Below are 20,094 nucleotides of genomic sequence, written 5' to 3'. Positions count from 1 at the left end.
AGACGGGGCTCAGTTAGTCCCACCAGGAGTCCTCTGGGGCCTGGCTGTTGTCTCAAAATGGTGGCAGCCACGTGTAACCAAACCTGCAGGTACTGTGACAGTGAACTTCAGGCAACAGCAGGTAGCTGGTGCTCCATTGGCGGTGGGCGATCAGTTTGCTGACTGTTGTCGGACCATTGGGAGGTGAACCTCGTGCGTTGGGTGATGGATAGGTGTAATGCAGGCGATGGACAGGCGAGAGGCAGGCAAATGGCTGGTGATAGGTGCCTGACAGTGAGCAATCAAGAAACAGATATCCTCTGCTTGAAACCGGAGTTATGGAGCAACCAAATTGCTTGTTTTCAAAGAGCGACGTTTGCAGTACACACTGAGCCCGTGGGAGCTGGTGGTGCAGCTGAAGCCATAGGGATGGTCAGGGTCACTGTAGCAGGGACAGTGGCGGGTTCTTGGCGGCCCTGCTCCCTGCTATAAGGCATTTCTGGTGGTCACTCTCTGGTTCCTCGCTTCTATTTTCTGGGGTTTATCGTGTTACTATGTTTCTATTCCTTGACTTGGAATTTCTTTTTCTTAATTTTGCAGAGCTGGTGATGGAACCCAGGACCGTGTGTCTGCCAGGCAGGGTCTCCACCCAGAGCCGCACCCCAGCCCTTGGTTTGGATTCTTAACACCCGTGATGGTTTATTCTGCTCTAATGGAAGCAGTTCTAGGCTGTGCATTTCCCTTTGAGAACGCTTTGGCTACATTTCACTCGGCTCCGCTGCCTATCTTTCCGCTTCCTTCCTCTCCTTATTAGTTTTTATGATTTCCAGTTATGAAGTGAAACTGATCTTCCAATCTGAATGTCGATTTCTCAATTTTTCATCGACGATGATACTGTGCATTTTTAATTGATATTTATTTAGACCTGTATTCACCAATACGTAGTAATTCTCTTAATCCTTATTAAGGCTCTCTTCTTGATATTTATATTTCTGATAGTAATATAGCTTTCTTAACTTTAAGATAATAAGGAAGTGTTTCTTCTTCCTATGTGAAGCTTTAATGTTCTGTGTTCTTATTAGATATCTTGTGAAAGCATGTCACTAGATTTGACTTTGTAAAATCTGTTTTAAACTGGTAGGTTCAGTTCATGTGTATTTACTGACACATCTATATTTATTTCTACCTTTTAATCTGTAATTCCTATTTCCTGTGATGTTTTTCTTTGCTTTCCAGTTCCGATTTCTCCTGGGTTGATGAAATTCCCTTTGTTCTTTTTTCTTCCCTCTTGTGGAGGTGTGGATATTTCCAGTTCTATTTCTCTCCTTTTAATAGGTACTTTGAAGATTTTTAAACAAGCATAACTGGCTTAAAAACAGTCAGCTGGAATTTCTGAGGCCCTCTATGACACAAGCCAGACGGTGTTAGCTTCTCATTGCTGTGATCAAAATGCTTGACATAAATAACTTAAAGAGGAAAGATTAATTTCGGCCCACAGTTTCCGAGGTCTCAGTCCATGTTGGGCTGGCGCCTAGCTCTGGGCCTGAGGGGAGGCAGGACATGGTGGCAGCAGGGCGGGTGGAGGAAAGCTGCTCAGCTGAAGGGAGCCAGGAAGCAGGGGAGGGCCAGGGAGGACAGGCCGTGACCAGAGGTGTCCTCCCGGGCATGCCCTGTGACACACATTCTCCCTCTAGGCCCCTCTCCCGTAATCTGCACCAGTTCCCAACAGTCCACTCCACTGATGAGGTCAGAGCCCTGACAACCCAGTCACCTCCAAAAGCCCCACCTCTGGTCCTTGCTCCACTGGGGACCAAGCCTTCAACACAGGAATCTTTGGCGGGGTGCATTCCAGAGCCAAACCATAACACAGACCTCAGAATATTTTAGCTATAATGATATTGTTTCACATGTTATTCTGAATTGTTATTTTAGTTCCATCTTTTTATATTTTTTATCTGTCTGAAGAATGGCCTTTCAGAATTATTCCAGTGAGGGAATGCAAATGGTAATTATTTGATTTTGTGTGTTGAAAGTTTTATTTATTTTTTAACTGTCCCTGGTTAGTAATTTAGCTGGGTATAAAACTCTAAAATGATTTGTTTTCTTTGCAGTGTGAAAACATTTCCTCTCTGTCTTCAGCTTCCTGTTGCTGCTGTGGAGAGATCTTGCTGTCTCTGAATTACAGTGACAGTGGGGTTGTCTGCTAGATTGTGCCCCACACCATCTGTGGACTGAGACCCCAATCCTCATGCCTCAGAATGTACTTGTGCTTGGATGAAGTTGGTCAGAGGTGACTGAGCTAAAGGAGGCTATTCAGGTGGGCCCTGGGTATGGTTTGGTGTTGGAGTACTTGCCTAGCATACTCGAGGCCTTGGGTTCCGTCCCTAAGAAAACACACACACACACACACACACACGCTGCCCTTTCCAGTCCCTCTGCTAAGAAAGGAAGAGACACATGGAGGAAAGGTCATAGAAGGGTACAGTGGCCACGTGGCTGTCTGCAAGTCAAAGAGAGTGACTCAGGAGAAACTATACCTCCCCCCACTGACACCCTGATTTTGGACTTCCAGACTCCTGAATTTTGTTGTTTAAGCCACCAGGCAGCTCGAGCATGTGAACACTTCTATTTTTCTTTGCTCTTCATATATTCTCTCTGTCATAAATTTCTGTGGTTACACTGGTTATATGATTGTACACACAGGATGTAATTAGGTGTGTGACTGATTTTACTTATTCTGCCTAGAACTTATGGTGATTCGTGGCTCTGGGAAGTCAGCCCTTCAGTCTGGTCTCTGTGCAGAGAAGTTGCATGCAGGTCCCGATTGCTTATCAGGAAGACCTGTGTGGAAGGTCGACCCTGGGCTTCCCTCTGGGAATGCGATTTTCCTGGAAGGGACAAGAGCTCTATCCTAACTGTGTGTGCCAAGGCCTGGTTGTGCTCAACACCTCTTCTTCTTAGCGTCTGGAACTTTGGCGTGAGCCCGGCTGGGGCTGCCTGTGTGACTAGCACAGGGCCGCCTGGGAGATGACGCTGCACCTGCCTGTCACAGCGCTGCTGGAGGATCACGCGTCCCCACGTGACTCCACTGGGAGCGGCGTGGAGGCTTGCGGCTCGTCTCCTCTGAACTCACCCGTGCCTTCTCCCGAGCGATTTCTCTCTGCCTCCTCCACTACAGCAAGTCTTGGCCATGAGTACCACTGCCTGCTGAGTCTCTGGGTCCTCACGGCAAACCATCGGCTTTGGGGGCACCCTGGGGATCCTGCACTCTCGAGCATTGTCTCAGCTTCCGATCTTTCCCCTCCTCAGACCCCGCTACACACAGGCCTCCCAGTCCTTCCTCTCCACTCCTGTTTTCACCTCTTCATCCTGGGCAGGTCTGTCGACTCTGCATCGGGTGCTAATCTCTCTACAGCTGTGCCTAAACTCTGGGTCCATCTATACATTGATTTCTTCTTGTTTTTCTCCTCTTGGTTTTGTTTTTTTCAGTGCTGGGACTCAAACCCTGGGCCTGTGCATGCTAGGCAAGGGCTGTACCACTGAGCTACACCCCACCGGCTTCAGTGATTTTTAAAATTCTAAATACTATGGCTTCCTTTCTAAATATTTGTAGGCTTCATACATTTATTTATTCATTGCTCATTCACTTGTTTTTTTTTCAGTGAAGATTCATAAATACTTATCCATTATAATTCAACACTACCATTGTTTGATCACTTTTATATTTCAAGATTATTTTTTCTTTTCCTGCCCCAGAAACTGTGGTTTTTTTTCTACTTACTTATTTCTGTCTGAGTATGTGAAACGTCAGCCTGGTTCTAAAAGTCAGAGCCATACACAAAAGAGCTTACTTGTGGGAGCATCTCACCTGCCCCACCTTCCACCCTGCTCCCGCCAAAGCCCTGCAGGTAAACAACCATCTCCTTTTCTGCTTTATTCTCCCTGGGTTCCTTTTTGTACATAAGACATGCATATAACCTTTTGTTTCCATTTCCTTCTTACCCAGAGAGAGCATCCTATGGATATTCTTCTGCCCTTTACTTTATGAACTTAAATACTTCTTGGCCACCACAGTACAGATGTGAGTCCACAGGCATCCTAATTATTCTTTTTCAGAGCTGTGTAGAATTCCATATGTGGGTGTGTCAGCATGTATCCAAATCCTTTCCTGTTGCTTGATGTGTCAGAGTGTATTCAAATTCTCTCCTGTTGCCTGATGTGGGGGCTATACCCATATGGTGTATTTAGGTTGCTTCCAATATTTTGCAATTAGAGACAATGCTCCTTTGAGTAATCACATCCTTAAATATTCTCGGATGGACCCCTAGGAATGGGATGGCTGGACTGAAAGGCAGGTGCATACAGTTTCCTAGGACACTCTCAAATTCTTCAGAGCGTGCAGATCTGCATTCCAGTCACATGCGAGGGGCCACGTCCTACCAGCCTGCCAGTCCAGCCGGCCAACATGCGTCCTCATTTACACCAACAGGTGTGTGGCAGCGTAGCTTTCTATTGTGGTAAATAAAATAGCACAAGATTTACAATCTTATGTTCATGTAACACCCGCACAGAAACGTTCATGGGAACTACTCGTAATACCCCAGAGTCTACACAACCCAGGTGCTCCTCAGTGGGCGAGAACACCAAACGGCTGTGGGGCCGTGGAGTTCTTCCGAGAGGCAGTCGGAACGAGCTGTTGCTAATCGCAGTAGCTGGGGATTGTGCAGAAGCGCTTGCTGTTGCAGGGTCCACTGCGCAACGTTCTTGCAAGGGGGCGGCCCTAGAGCTGCAGAAGCAGCGAGCACCTGCTGCTGGGGACGTGCGCGGCAATCCCGGTGCGTCAGCATCCGGGGCGCGGTGGGTGGACGCGCACAGAGCGCACCCGGAAGACATGCAAGCGAGCTGGGGCGCGAGTCCTGGGAGGTCTGGGCCGGCTTTGTGCCGTGGCGTGGATGCTGCGCCGTGGCGCAGGCGGGTGGAGGGTGCACGGCTCCCACGTGTGTCTGTCATTACTGCAAATGAGGAAGTTGAGACCTAGAGAAACACGGGTGCCCTGCACCTCCGGCCTTGGGTTCGGGCTCTGGCGAACCCCATGCGAAGCTCCAGACGCACGTGCCAGCCTGGTGCAATCTCGGTACCACCCCACGCCCAGCTTCGTGGGCCAGTACCGCCGCTTCTGTCGCCAGGCCGCGGGGCTCGTCTGCGATCGAGGCTGGACGGGCCTGACTCAGGGTTTCCCAGGGTGTCCCTATTTTCGCGCTTGCGTTTAACCTCAGCATTAAATTTCCTTGCTCCATAAAAAGGCTTGCTGGTATTTGGCAAACTGATAACGGAAAGAGAACCGACCCTTTAGGACGCTGAGGTGTTTCTCCAAGAGCAGGGACGTCTTTCCACCAGCCTAAGTCCTCCAGGAGCCCTTTTAGGTTTCCTTCGGGTGGCTTTCGACCATTTTTTAAAAAGGTTTCCTCTGCTGCCATTTTGGGGGTCTCCGTCAGTGCTTCCCTATGGGTGTCCGGCGCTCCTCAGCCTGTGCCTTGCGTGGTGCAGCCGCACCGGCAGCTTCTGCAGGGGAGCCGGCTTTGCTTCTAGAGCTCGTTCACCTGCTTGACTTTTGGTCGCGGCCCTGCTGAGGTGCTGGTGAAGATCCCTGAGCCCTTGAATGCCTGGGTGGTGGGGGACCATCCGAGCGACCTCCCGTCTGGGGAGATTTAGGACTAGGCAATCTTTCTGTCCTCACCTGGCAGCCTCCTAATCCGTGTGGTCATATCAATAAAGTATCAATCCTGATTTTCTTGAGTTCTTTTTTAAAAATCTGGAGTGGGTGTTGATTTTTTTTTTTTTGAAAGACTTTTTTAGCATCTAGGGAGATAATCATATGGCTTTCATTTATATCTTTTATCACTTATTTATTATTTTTATTTTTTGGTACTGGGAATTGAACCCAGAGGTTCTCTACCACTGCACTACATCTCCAGCCATTTTTAAGTTTTGCTTTGAGACAGGGTCTCACTAAGTTTCTGAGGCTGGCTTTGAGCTTCTGATCTTCCTGCTTTGGCCTCTGGAGTCTCAGGAATCACAGGCATGGGTCACCGCTCTGGCCCTTCTATCTTTTAATATGGTGCGTCGTCTTAATAGTGGCCCTGATCTCAAGTCAGCCTGGTGGCACTGTAATAAATCCCCATGGCTGGATGTGGTTTTTCTTTCTGTGCTGCTGAATGCTGTTAGTATTTTACTTAGCACTTTTGCACAAATATCTGTAAGTGCTATTGGTCTAGTTTTTAAGACTTTTTGGTAACTGAGACTTAGGTATCAATGCAGTGATTGCATTATTAAAAGAATATGAATGTTTTCCTTTATTTTTAATAATATGGAACAATTTATGGGACACTGGGACTGGCTTGTCTTGCAAATTTGGTAGAATTTCCCTGTGAAGCCACGTAGGCCTGGCACAGTTTTGGTGGGAGAATTCCTTGAGATTATTCTCTAGAAATTATTCTGTTTATATTTTACATCTTTATTAGTTCACTCCTCATGTTTTCTCTTGGTTTATTTTGTGGTTCTTTTTCTAGTTATTTAAGCTGGGAATTGTTAGAAATAGTGAGGTGCCTTAAGAAATCAAACGCAGGCTCAAAGTTTGGGTGGGCAAGGCAAGGCTTGCTCCCCCAAGAGGAGCGAGCTACAGAGCCAGAACCTGTCCAGCCAACTTCCCGGCCGGCCCATTTATACCTCTCAGGCAGTGGGCCCCTTGCCCTGATTGGAGGAGCTCAGGGGGACCATCTATGCGATTGGCTGATTTTAAAATGGGGGGGGCGGGTGAAGGGAAGAGCTGTAAGAATTCTGTATTCTAAAAATGGACCTCAGACTTTCTGTTTCTCACAGCATCTAATTCTTTATTTTGATTGATAAAGGATTCAGAATTATGGATTTAATCATGGCTTTACCTGTCCCAGAGTCTGAATGCCATCTTTGTTATCATTGGTTGTTTTTTTTTTTTTTTTTTTTTGTGGTGCTGGGAATTTTAACCCAGAGCCTTGTGCTTGTGAGGCAAGCACTTTACCAACTGAGCTACATCCCCAGCCCATCATTGTTTTTAAACGGCATGACATGACTTCAGTTCGTAGTCCCTGCTGGTCCAGATTGTTTAATAGAGCAGACGTTTCCGGGCGGGCGCCTGGGCCCTTGGCTTTGTCAGTAGCTTCATGTTGCTGCGTCCTGGTCGACCTTCTGTTGTCCCCGGGCTTTTGCTGACTTCTCTGACCTGGCACGTAGCCCGTCTTCATGAGTGGCAGGTCCTGGGAGGCTTCCAGCCCCTGGAATGCTGAGCACTAAATTGCTGTTGTTTGTAAATGACCCCATCTAAGGTGTGTGTGTGGCACTGGAGCTTGAATCTGGGGACGCTCTGCCACTGAGCTACACCCCAGCCCTTTTTATTTTTCATTTTGAGATGTAGCCCAGGCTGGCCTTAAGCTTGGGATCTCCTGCCTCAGGCCCTGGAGTTGCTGAGCTGGGTGTTTTGTTGCAGCAGCAGGAACTGCGGTGGGTGCCAGGGGTCCGATGCCCATCGTCAGAGGTGTTCCTCTGTTAGCCTGGGCGCACACGCTCAGCTCTCGTCCTGCTGTTTCTGGAGGCTGTTTGCTTAAGGGCTGCTGCTCGCTTGCTCTCCTGGTGCCCAGCTTTCTGCCCTCTCTCTGCAGCGCCCACTGTGGCTCTGGCAGCCCAGCTGGTGAACTGCCAGAGAGAAGCTCACTGTTTCTTTTCTCCTCCAGCTTTTCAAAGCTGCACGATTCTTACTTAGTCACGCCGTGTAACGGTACCGTGTGAGTCTTCACCCTACCCCCAGGGACAGACGTGAACACAGCCACAGGGAGGTGAGCCTGTGTGCCTTTCCCAGGCTCCTCACGTCTGAAGCTCCACGGCTCCTTGGGCTTTCAGGTGTCCTTTAGCCCAGGTTACCAGTAATTTTTGCTCAGAGAGCCTTGACCGTGTAGAAACAGGAAGATGTTTTCTCTGCAGGGTGAGATCTGGCCTACCCTGCCCTCGCTGACTTGCCCTCGCTGACATTTCGAGAATGCCCTTCCTGGGGTCTTGCTTTGCTCTTACTTCTGACACACCGGACACCAGGCAGATCTTTGCTCTTAGGGCATCACTTCTACTTTGTGTGTGAAGCAGTTTCATTAGGAACTTTCCAGAGCGTTGCCTGGAATCCCACAGGCCGGGCTGTCCAGGGCATTTCTTGGACTACGCTGTGGATTCCCTGGCCCACCCGCCTCTTCTCACCTCCTGGGCTCCACGGTGCCGGTGTGGGTCCTTCTTCGTGTGCTCCTTCGGACGCTGCTGCTATGTCCTCTCTGGCCTCATGCCCTCCTTCTCCTGGATGCTGTCCCCTCTGTGAGGCTACTCCAGGCCCAGTTCCTTGGTGTCTCGCCACGTTCTCCTGCCTCTGCCCGCCTGCGTTCGCAGCTGTTGGCTTTTGATTCGAGAGGGGCTTTTGGATCCCAGTGCTCCGGTTCGATTTGGAATGCTGTCCTGTGGTTTTTTTCCTGCTCATGTTTTCCCCAGGAAGGGGAATTTTGTCAGGTGCGCTGTGTGATATCACTTTCTGATTCTTGGAGGAGTGAGACTCGGCTTTCTTCTGTTCACTTTGTGCACTGGGGGAGGTTTACGAGGCTCCTGCTGCTCTCAGGGTGGGGCAGTCCATGTCTTCACTGGATTGTGTTTCCACTCTGGTGGCCTCGGGAGGGGAAGGGCCATGTGGCTTCCACAGTGTCCAGTTCACTTTTTCTGTGGGGACTGGGTCCTCCCCTCCTGCTTCCACCTGAGAACCCACCTGCGTCCCCCTTTGTGCCTTCACTTCACTCCCTGCCGTCAGCTCTCTGGTCTGCGGATGCCATTCTCCCGAGCCGCGCAGGCCTTGGGCTGCTGGCGGTCAGAGCAGTTGATGTCCCTGGCTTCCACCTCTCTTTCCTGTGACTCTTCTTGCTTCTTGTGGGTCTTCCCCTGTTGGGTGTTCCCTGCCTTCTGGTTCCATGGGGAGTGGCCTTTGTGTGGGCTTCCTGTTCTGTCCTGGTTCCGGGTGGACGTGGGTGAGGGAGCCAGGCAGCTGCCCACCTCTCGAGTTGCCCAGGACGCTCCTAGAATGGTTCCATGCGCGTGCGGCTCTTCGTGCGTGAGATGGGTTGATTTCGTTCTTTGTAACTTGCTCTTGCTTGACTCTCCTTCTGCTGACCACAGGCTCTGTTCACGTTCATTTCCAGGAGGTTCTTGCGTGTGTCGGGCAGATGGCGATGCACCTGCCAGCAAGTCTTCCGAGTTCCTCGGCTGTCTACTGGCTTTGTGGAGGCAGCTGCATGTTGTCAGCCCAGCCGCAGGGGCAGTGGTTGGGTTGACCTTCACTGGGGGCAGAGAGACCTGGAGTCAGAGCTGGCGTGGGAGGCGGGCCGGGGGCACTCAGCTCCCTTCCTTGGAGCTGTGGGGCAGAAGCAGTGGGGAGAGCGGCTGTGCGCGGCTGGGGCTCTGTGGCTCTTCAGGTCCAGAGATGAGAGCAGGGCTGGTGACACACGTGCTCTATAATCTGCTCGCTCCACAGACTTGGGGCCATTTGCATAAATATTGTTTGCAAAAAGCAATTAACAGTTCATTTACATGCAGCGAAGCAGCAGTCTACACTTCTTTCCAGGGACGATTTCTTTGCGGATGTGCAGATTCCAGGCCTTGCCACTGGCCCTTTGGTAGTAAGGCATTGCCGGTTATTTATTTAATTTAATTTTTGGTTTCTATCTGGGTTTCCTGAGATTTGGAATTTTCTTTTAAAGAAGGAGGTGCCGCCTTATGAGCCCAGCTTCTGCAGACTTGATGTTCTCCAGCAAGCTTCCCTCTGCTTCTACCTCGGAGGTTGAAAGTTGTCCTCTGGAGACCACTTCCCATCCCTCCCCTGCCCCGGAGCTGTAAGATGGCAGGTGGGGGCATGCAGCTCCTGGGTGGGAGAGAGAGCCAGCCTGGGGTGCGTGGGCTCCTGCTAAAGTCGGTGTGCTGGAGTGCATGGGGGTGGTGGCCGGCTGCCTTCCAGGACAGGACGTGGGGGCTGGGTGAGCCCTGCTCCCTTCTCGGGCTGCACCACCCTGGGTCTCCCTCTGCACCTGCACATGTCTTCCTGGCCTCTTGCCTGTATTCATGTGGTGCTTCTGACTTGGCAGTGCTGGCCATCTCTGCGCACTGTCCTCCTCCCCACTTGGGACTGGGGCTGCCTGGGCTCTCAGTTCAAAGAGTCAGGACCGTCCATATCTGGTGTCTGGTGTCCCCAGGAGAAACGTGGAGCATGCTTGCTCCGCATATGCCGAGTATCCCAGCGGGCATGGCCTGACCTCCTGTGTGGTTCCACCCCTGAGGGGGTGGCAGAGACTACAGCAGGTGACCTAACAGGGACTCTGCACTGCCAGGTGACTGCACAGGGGAGCAGGAGTTTCCAGGGAAAATCTACATGTGGAAGAGGTGCTGGAGGCAGCAAGGAGAAACAGATGCAGAACTGTAGAGCCATCAAAGAGTGGAGAGCCAGCATGCCTGGTAGCCCAGAGGGAAAGGAGGTCCTGGGTGCCTCAGGGAACAGGAAGGAGGTCTTGGAGTTTAGGAAAACAAAGCAAAATATCAAGGACAGAACCAAAAGGACCTCAGATGGGCTGAGCTGCAAGGTGGGCAGGGTGGCCAGGCTTCCAGTAGAGTGTAGCGCAAAGGACAGTCAGGAAGCACCCAAGGCCAGCTGGCAAAGCTGGGAGTTCCAGGATCCATCTAACAGGACTCCACGGGGAGGAAGGGAAAGGCGGAGGGGCAGCTGTCCAAGCTGCTTCTTATGGACTTTTCAGAGCTAAATGCATGCATCGTCTTCACAGAAAAAGCACCAAGCACCGAGCAGGATGAATCCCTGTCAACAAGAAGCCCCAATGCTGGACCTTGGTGCACCAAATGCGACCTGGCACGTTGAGTCCAAGGCTGCAGTGGGTGGGGGCCCAGCCCATCCTGAAGGAGACCAGCAGGGATCAGACGGACACCTGGTTTCTCAACACACTGTGGAAGTGAGGAGGCCAGACAGCCAGGCCTTCCCCTGGCTTTGAGGGAGTCCCTGGACAACCCGGTGTTCACCTGCAGGTGGAGAACAAAGGCACGTGGCTGCCAAGTCCACAGCAGAGAGGGCTGCCCGGACCCTGAAGGCAGATGCAGAAATAGGGGCCTGGGAGCTGAGCCCGCTACTGCGTACCCTCTGGGTCCTGCTGAGTGCTGCTCGCAGACTATCTGGCAGTCTTCTGCTACGGTCACACTGTCCCTCCAAAACTCATGCTGAAATGTAACTGCCACCGTGCCTGGTCAGGAGGCGGGATCTTTAAGAGGAGATTAGGTCATGGGCTCCACCCGCATGGATGGACGAAGGCTTTGGAGTGGGTTAGTTACTGTCTGTCTCTTGGTCTTGCCACTGCCACCACAAGATGCTCTCTGCCATGTCACCACGTAGCCCTCACCAGGCGCAGCCCTTCACCCATGCACCCCAGGCCCCAGAATGCAGAGATGAAATTTCTTTTCTTTACAAATTACCCAGTTTGGGGTATTCTGTTACAGCAGCAGAAAATGGACTAGGACATCCTCATAATAATGTTGTGGGTCAGGAGCTATTCACATCCCACAGGTGAGGAAAGAGTGTTAGCATCGTTAAGTTCAAGCAGGTATTAATTCTTCAAAGAAGAGCGAGAACTCTAGAACTAAAAATCCATGAAGGATGTGAAAGCACCCAGAAACCGCTCTGGATGGAGGAACTCACCCAGGAGAGAGAGAGAGGAGAGAGAGAGAGAGAGAGAGAGAGAGATATAGAGAGAGAGAGAGAGAGAGAAAGGAGTGAAGGGGGAGGAAGGGGAGGGGAGGGGAGGGAGAGGGGAGGAAGGAGAGGGAGAGAGGGGAGAGAGAGAGGAGGGGGGAGAGGAGGGAGAGGGAGAGAGAGAGGAGAGAGAGAGGAGGGAGAGGAGAGAGAGAGAGAGGAGAGGAGGGAGAGAGAGGGGAGAGGAGGGAGAGAGATAGGAGAGAGGAGAGAGGAGAGGAGAGGAGGGAGAGGGAGAGGAAGGGGGGGAAAGGGAGAGAAGAGAGAGAAGGGGGGAGGGGGAGGGGGAGTAGGGGAATTACCCTTAAGTAGTGAAAGCCCGCAGACTAATTGGACCAATGACTGACAAGAAAGTTAACAATCTAGATTACAAAATGATGTGTGGGAGCGGGCAGAATCAGGGGAGAAGTGGCTGCAGCCTTGTTCCTTACGGGAGGAACAGTCGCGGGGGCTGGAGGGAGAGGCGGGAGTAGAGTGAAGTGGAATCGTGGCAGGCCTCGTCTTGTTTGGACAGTATCCAGACTCTAATTCTTGAACATCCACATGTAATCAAGAGAAAATTGGAAGCAATGTAAATATATCAAAGCTGCTTGAGGAAAAAAAAAAAAAAAACAGAATAAAATAAGCTTTTTCTCTAAAGTAGGGCAAGAAAAGAGAAAAACAAAATAGAAAAATAGTAAGATTTAATGTCAGAAACCACAACAAATGTCAATGGTTTAAATAAATGTGTTTGAAGATGGAGACGCTCAGACTTAGAACAAATAAATTCTAAATAAAATGTTACAAAAGACATTACTTTGTCTAAAAGTAAGCTAGGAGGTGAGAACTTAAAGACAGGAGACAGTGTATAAAAATGCTAACAAAAATCAAGCAGTGCCAGCAATATTTACATGATATACAATGCAATTTGTATACAAAATATTTAAGGGGGAAAGGGCAATATTTCATATAGACAAATGGAGCAGCTCGTAAAGAATATATGAAATGTTTAATGAAAATACATAAACCAAAGGGTAATCTGTGAGTTGTTAATCGTGGTGGGAGGCCACCCGAGATTTCAGTAACACAACTAAGGCTTGACCTATAGACATGTAGGGATTTGTGGCCAAGAAACAGAATATATATATATACACATATATATATATACACAGCAAGAACATTAAAACACTGTACTAGGTGACAGAATGTCAGCAAGTTAAAAAATGATACTGCGCAAGCTAAATTCAGCAATCATAATGCAATAAAATAGAGAACAACAAAGAGAAAGTCCTTCAAGATGTGAGCAGCTGGAAATGCACTGTTAATTTTGGCAGGTATTGAAGACAAATTAAAATGGAGACTAAACCATTCATAACTGAAGACTATGAAGATATTTCACATCAAGACCTATCAGATATGCTGGGTGCGGTGGCACCCGCCTGTAATCCCAGCAGCTTGGGAGGTTGAGGAAGGAGGATTGTGAGTTCAAAGCCAGCCTCAGTAACTTAGTGAGGGCTTATGCAACTCAGCAAGACCCTGCCTTTAAATTAAACATTAAAAAAGGGCTGGGGATGTTGCTCAGTGGTTAGTGCCCCTGGGTTCAATCCCTAGTACTAAAAAACAAAACAAAAAACAAACAAAATAAAAAACTATCAGATATGGCCAAACTGTTACCAAGAGGAAAATATATAACCTCATTTTATTTATTAAAATTGAAAAATAGTAGGTGAAGATTTTTTTCCTTTTTGGTGCTGGGGATTGAACCCATTGTCTTGAAAAGCTAAAAAAGAAACAAAATAAACTCAGAGAACTAGTGTATAAGTCAAAACAGCAGTCTTGGAGTCACAGGAAAAGGGAGACCCATTGGTCATGGCCTTTCCTGCACTGCCCAGGGACAGAGTCCCCTAGTCCCTTTGGATCTCAGGTGCTCCAGGCAGGTGGGCAGGTGGACACTGTTGGGAGGCACAGGCACCGTCTCCTCTTGCGCTGAGCCATGGTCATGCGATGCCCCCAGTCCTCTGCTGACTCTGCTCTCCAGTGACCTCTGATCTGCGCTCCCGATCCGCTCTGCATGGCGCCTCCCGCTTGGCACTGCTGACCAGAAGCAACACACTCATGGAGTGTGGGTGTCTGGGCTCTTCCTGCTGACAGTCACTTCCAGGGTCAATCAGTGCACTGACCCTTGGGATTTCCATATCAGACTCTGAATCAACTTAGGGAGTGGCTGCTGTGTCCTCTTGGACCCACAAACCTGTGCTTCTGAGCCTGTGATGCTGAGGCCCTCACCCCTGAATGGTAACTGGAGACCGTGAATGAGCCTGTGGGACTTCACCAGAGCCAGCCTGAGGGCGCTCTCCAAAGTGCGGCTGCCAGGACTTGTTGGTCATTCTTTCTCCCTGAACTCTCCACCAGTGAGCCACCTGCTTACCCACTTACACATTCATCAACACCTCCACCCCTGCCATTCCATCAGTACATTGATTCATCCCCCTTGCCACCCTCCCATTCACCAATCCCTCCATCCACTCTCCCATCCACCCACCCACTCACCCATCTGTCCACCCATTCACTCATCCATCCACTCACCCACCCACCACCCATGTACCCATCCATCCACCCACTCACCCACCCATGTGCCCATCTATCCACCCACTCATCCACCCACTCACCCACCCACTCACCTACCCACCCATGTACCTATCCATCCACCCACCCACCCATCCACTCATTCATCCACCCACTCACCCACCCATGTACCCATCCATCCACCCACTCACCCACCCATGTACCCATCTATCCACCCACTCATCCACCCACTCACCACCGACTCATTCACCCACCATATATCCATCCATCCACCCACTTATCCACCCACCCACCCACCCCCTCATTCCTTTGTCGCCCCCACTGATGTACCAATCCACCGATCCATCTGTCCTGCGACCCTTCATCCACCAACAGTCTCAGCAGTCCCCTTTGTCTGCCAGTCCTTCCAGGGGGCATGCTGGTTTCTCCCCCAGTATCCTGAGAGAACTTCCCTGTAGAAGATCAGGGAGAGCACAGTGGGTGAGAGAAGGAGCCGCGCACCCTCAGAACTTCCTCGTGTTTGCCCTCAGAGTGAAGAAGTGGCTCCGGCCCTTCTGCTCGTTCCAGTCTCCCTGTCTGCTGCTCATGCTGGCCTCCCCTGGCTGGCTTCCTCCCGCCAGCCCCTCCTCTCCTCGGCTGCAGGCCTCCCTCGCTCAGCCTGCCCCCATCTCTGTGTCCTGCATAGCCCTGTGGAGGGTCACAGCCAGGCTCCATGGAGGGACCCAGTGGGCCGGGTTGCCGGTGAGGAGGCTCTTTCCCGTGTCTTCTCTCCTGTCCTGTCTACTTGAGAACCTCGCGGGGCCCTTTGTCCCTTTACTAATGTCTCTTGGCCCCTGGGCCACTCCGGTTCTTAAGGTCCCCCCAGACCCATCAGGCTCACAGTTCTCTCCTGCCGGGCACCCCTGCCACATGGCCACCTGGCACACACAGCACCTGACCTCTGGGTGTCTGTCTTCCATCCTGCAGGCATGGGTGCCTAGAGGGACTGCTGTGTGGCAGAGCAGGGGCCTCTGTCCATGGAGGGGGGAGGGAAGGATGAGGCCATGTCCCTGGCCGGTCCTCAAGGTCGGGTGGCGGGCGGGAAAGCTGAACCCCCGGGGGAGGGCAGGGCTGCTGGCCCATCAGCCACACCTGGACTTCACTCCAGTGCCCTTGCCAGCAGGTCTGAGCAGCTGTGTGACCTGACCTGATTTTGGTTGCAAGCTATGGAGGGAGCTCGAGGGAGCTGGAGGGAGGGCAGAGACAGGGGTGGAGAGTGGATTCCTGGACACCAGCCTCCTGCAGGCAAGGGGACAAGGGTTTCAGTGTGGAAAGGACAGGCAGGCCCTGCTGCTGGAGTGGGCATGGGCAGGAGATAGAAGAGCCAGCAGGACTGGGCACAGCAGCTAGGAGGCAGAGGATGGAGGCAGGGCCTCTGAGGCTCAGAAGGGTGACTGTCATTCTCCCCCAGAGCTCTGGAACCCAGCACAATGAGGGCTGAGGGACGGCATATTAGTCAGGGTTCTCTAGAGGAACAGAATCAACAGGAAGTGTGATTATATAAAGGGGATTTATTGGATTGGCTCACACGATCAGAAGCTGAGTCCACAATGGCTGTCTGCAGGCTAGAGCTGGAGGAAGCAGCAGCTGCACAGTCCAAGAGGTGGAAGCCCCAGAACAAGAGGGATCAATGATGCTTCCCCAGCCTGAGACAGAAGGCTCTGGAAACTCCTTGGAGAATCACTGGCAGAGTTCACTTTGGAAGAGTGAAGACGCGAGAGTCTGACATCCTCAGACAATCGAAGTAGCAATCAAGAACCCGTTCAAGGGCTGGGGAGATAGCTCAGTCGGTAGAGAGCTTGCCTTGCAAGCACAAGGCCCTGGGTTCCATCCCCAGCACCGCAAAAAAAAAAAAAAAAAAAAAAAACCCTCTTCAAGAAGAGCTGAGCTTGCATCTGCATCTGCTTCCTTGTTCTTCCAGCTTTTATTCCATCCAAGCCACCATCCTATTGGGCGGTGCTGCCCACGAGTAGGGAGGGGCTCCCCTTCAATTCAATATCCCACATGCCAGTCATTGCTAGACACGCCCTCATAAACACACCCAGAAGCCTCTTAATCTTCCTCATCTCTTAATCCAATCAAGTTGATGATTCAAATTAACGATTACAGGACCTCAGAACTTCTGTACCGCCCTCACCCCCTCTGAAGGTTCCCCTGGAAGCAGAGGCCTCTTGGGGCACAGGAGGCATGGGCCATGGGGGAGAAGTGCAGGGGTCAAATCGTGGGGTGTCTGGGCCCTCAGCCCCTCTGGGCAGTCCTGGGATTGCTGCTTCCTCTGGGGGTTCTGGGTGGCTTTCCCAGCTGAGTCCTCTCTGACCCCTCCACTGCCTTGACCCTCCTTTCCCACTCCCCACATGCCTTGCTTATGGCCTCCCCAAAGAGCTACCAATCCCTTATTTGTAGGGAGCAGCGATTCTGGGTCCTGTCCCAGACCCCTACTCCTTTGGAGAGGGCTGGGCTCCCTCCTCACTTGGACAGGGGACACAGCTGCACCCTGAGAGGGGTCCTCACCTAGAAGCAAGGAGAGGGGCACGTGGCCCTGCTCCAAGGTAAGCCTCCCACATGGAAGCCTAGCCACTTTTGGGCCACAGGGAACCCCCAACCTCCCCTCTGCTCCACCAACCCAGAGGAGGAGGGATGGTGCCGGTCCAGCCCCAAAAGCTGGTGCAGAAGTGCGGGTGACTGCCACCTCTGGCTTCCAGGCTTAAATGCCAGCCCTGTTGTTCACCTGTGGGTGCAAGGATCACACTGACCTGGCACAAGTGGTGTGGTGCGCCTCTGCCAGGTGGGGACAGGAACGCAGCTGCATGGAATCAGACAGTGTACCCACGTGACACACGGTATCCCAGACACACGCGTATACGCACAGGTTCGGCCCTGTGGCCGACACTCCTTCCAGCAAGGCCCACTGTCTGGCTTCCATTCAGTGGTACGATGTTTTGGATCTTAAGAGTGGCCAGGCTCCCCAGCCTCTGCCCGGTGTGCGAACATTCTGACTGTTTCTGTTTTTGGCTGGAACAAGCAGGTGTAATCAACATTCATGTGCACATGTCTATGAAATGACCTTTCTCTTGGAGCTATGGCTTTGCAGAAGTGCAGAGCCAGGGCCAAGGAGAGGTGCTAGTGGCGGCTCCCACCAAGTGCTTCCAGGTTCTCTTCTGGCGCAGCGTGGTCTCCTGGGTCAGGCGGAGACCTAGCTTTGGCAGGGTCAGTCTCTTATGGCCATGGGGCTTGTCTGTCTGTTTTCATCTTCTCAGAGCAGCTTGGGGTAATATTCCTGCTCATGTCTCACTTCTGTGTCTTTTATCTTACCACCTGCCTGTGAGTCGGGCATGTGCAGTGAAACCTCACCAGTCTATCGGCATGACTGCCATGGTCCCTTTCACTCTTCTGTTTCTGTCTTGACTTTGATAATAGTACACTTTATTTTGCCATAGAGGATTTTAAATTTTATATGGTTTAATCTTTCTGTCTTTTCCTCTATTGTTACTGAATTTTCTGTCTTGCTTAGAAGTGGTACCCTCACCTAAGATTATGCAAAAATAGCCTTAGGTTTTCTTCTTCTATTGTTATTATCTACTTTTTGGCATCCTGGCAGTTAGAACACATTGGGTTTGTTTTGCGAGTGTGATGGTTACTTCTACGTATCAACTTGCCTGGCCTTGGGGTGCCAGATTTTCATTTCACATTATTCTTCATGTGTCTGTGAGGCTGTTTGTGTTAGTCAGCTTTTGATGCTGTGATCAAAACACCTGACAAGAACAACTTAGAAAAGGAAAGATTTACTTTGGCTCACAGCTTCAGCGGATTCAGGTCATGCTTGGTTGGCTGTATTGCTCTGGGGCTAAGGTGAGGCAGGACATCACGGTGGGAGGGAGGGCATGGTGGGAGAAAGGACAGAGAGAGAGAGAGAGAGAGAGAGAGAGAGAGAGAGGAGAACACCCTTCGACTCGCCCCAATGGCCACTTCTTCCAACCATGCTCCACTCTCTAGTTGCCTCCCCTCCCCGTAGTCCATTCAGCCACCAAGGGTCGATCCGTGCATAAGGTTGGTTGGAGCCTCGTGACCCATTCCCTGAAAGCTCTGCCTCTGGACCTGCTACACTGGGGACCAGGCCTTCAACACCGGAGCCTTTGGGAGACCTTCCAGATCCAGCCGTAACTCGGGGTCCTGGGCCAGATGAGCTTGTGAACTGGTGCAGGGGGCAGGGCAAGCACTGGGAGGAGGACCCTGTCCAACCACTGGTGGATTTGGGGGTGCAGAGGTCCAGGGTCTATCCAGCGTGGGATGGTTCTGCAGGGCCGTTCCTGCCTGAGTCACTGGGCACTTCTCCCTTGGCCAGCCCTGCTGCTCTTGGTGACACCTAGCTGTGGTTCCCATGGAGACCCCCATGTTGGTGTCTGTTTCCCAGCACCAGCCCAGGTCAGATTTTCTGGGAGCCAGTCACTGGGCTTTGAGGTTTGTGGGCAGGAGACTAGGGATGGGACCAGGGCCAACAGGTCAGCCATCAGGATCCACCTGGCTGTGGCTGGCACAGAGCAACTGCCCCTCCCTTGGGGCGCCTGGGTACCATGTCAGGGGAAGGAAATGCCCTGGTTGGCACTGGCCTCAGGAGTTTGAGAGGTGGGGGCAGCACAGGAACTGCAGAAGGACGGCATGGACTGGATGGCCGTGCTGGGTGCCCTGTGTGCCCGGAGATGGATGGCAGGGGAAGCTGAGTAGGGCTGGCCTCTGACTTAAGAGCCAGTGTCCATCTAAAGAGGACGAGTTATGCACAGTGTTGACTCCTCATTATCATGGAGTGTTATGCTGATATTAGAAAGAGTAAAATAGATTTGTGTTTGCAGGCAGGAACTAATGTCCATATTGTTGAATGAAGAGCTTGCAGAATACATGTATAGCATGGAGCATTTTTTGTAAGTTGTATGTGTTTACGTGTGAAATGTCTAAAATGTAGACACTAGATTGTTTAAGTGGTCACCCCTGGTGTGAAGGAGGGGGAGACTTGAACCTTTTCTATTATACATGTCTACACAGTTGGAGTTTAAAAATAAGCATATTTTAGTTTGGCTATAAAACAGAGTTTTAGTGCTTGCAAAAAAATGTGGATGTGATTTCCAACCTGAGGAGCAATGGGGGCGGGGCTTCCTCACTCTGGGAATCAGAATAAATGTGACTTAGTCTTCAGGGAAACTAGAAAAGGCATTAATTCTATTAATTAATGCATCAGTGGAATCCACCTCAGCAAAGATGCCTTAATGAGGTGCCTGGGGCGTCCATTATTTCCTATAAACCTCAGCTCCAGGCCCTAGTGTGTCGGGCTGAGGGGCTGGGGGCCGAGATCACAAACTGCTCGTTGGCTGCTCTCTCCTAGCAGCACTGGCACTCCCCGCCCTCTGGGGATCACCTGGGTCCCATTCTCATTAACCCGTCTCCTCCACTCCCTCATCCCCCCCTCCTCTTGTACGCTGCCCTCCAGGATCCTGGCAAGTGCAGCCTCACTCCAGCCCAGACATCAAACTCATCCCCCCACCTCCTTTCCTTGGCGCTAAGGAGGAGCCAGGGAGGCAGAACCTGCTCAGAGGAGTGAGGCTCACAAGTGTGTCTCGTGGCTCAGCTTCTGGCAGAGTCTGGTCTCCATAAGCCGGCTGGCT

The sequence above is a fragment of the Sciurus carolinensis genome, chromosome 2, assembly GCF_902686445.1.
Source record: "Sciurus carolinensis chromosome 2, mSciCar1.2, whole genome shotgun sequence".
Classification (NCBI taxonomy): Eukaryota; Metazoa; Chordata; class Mammalia; order Rodentia; family Sciuridae; genus Sciurus; species Sciurus carolinensis.
The sequence above is the reverse complement of the archived record's forward strand: the minus strand, read 5'-3'. Positions refer to the sequence as shown.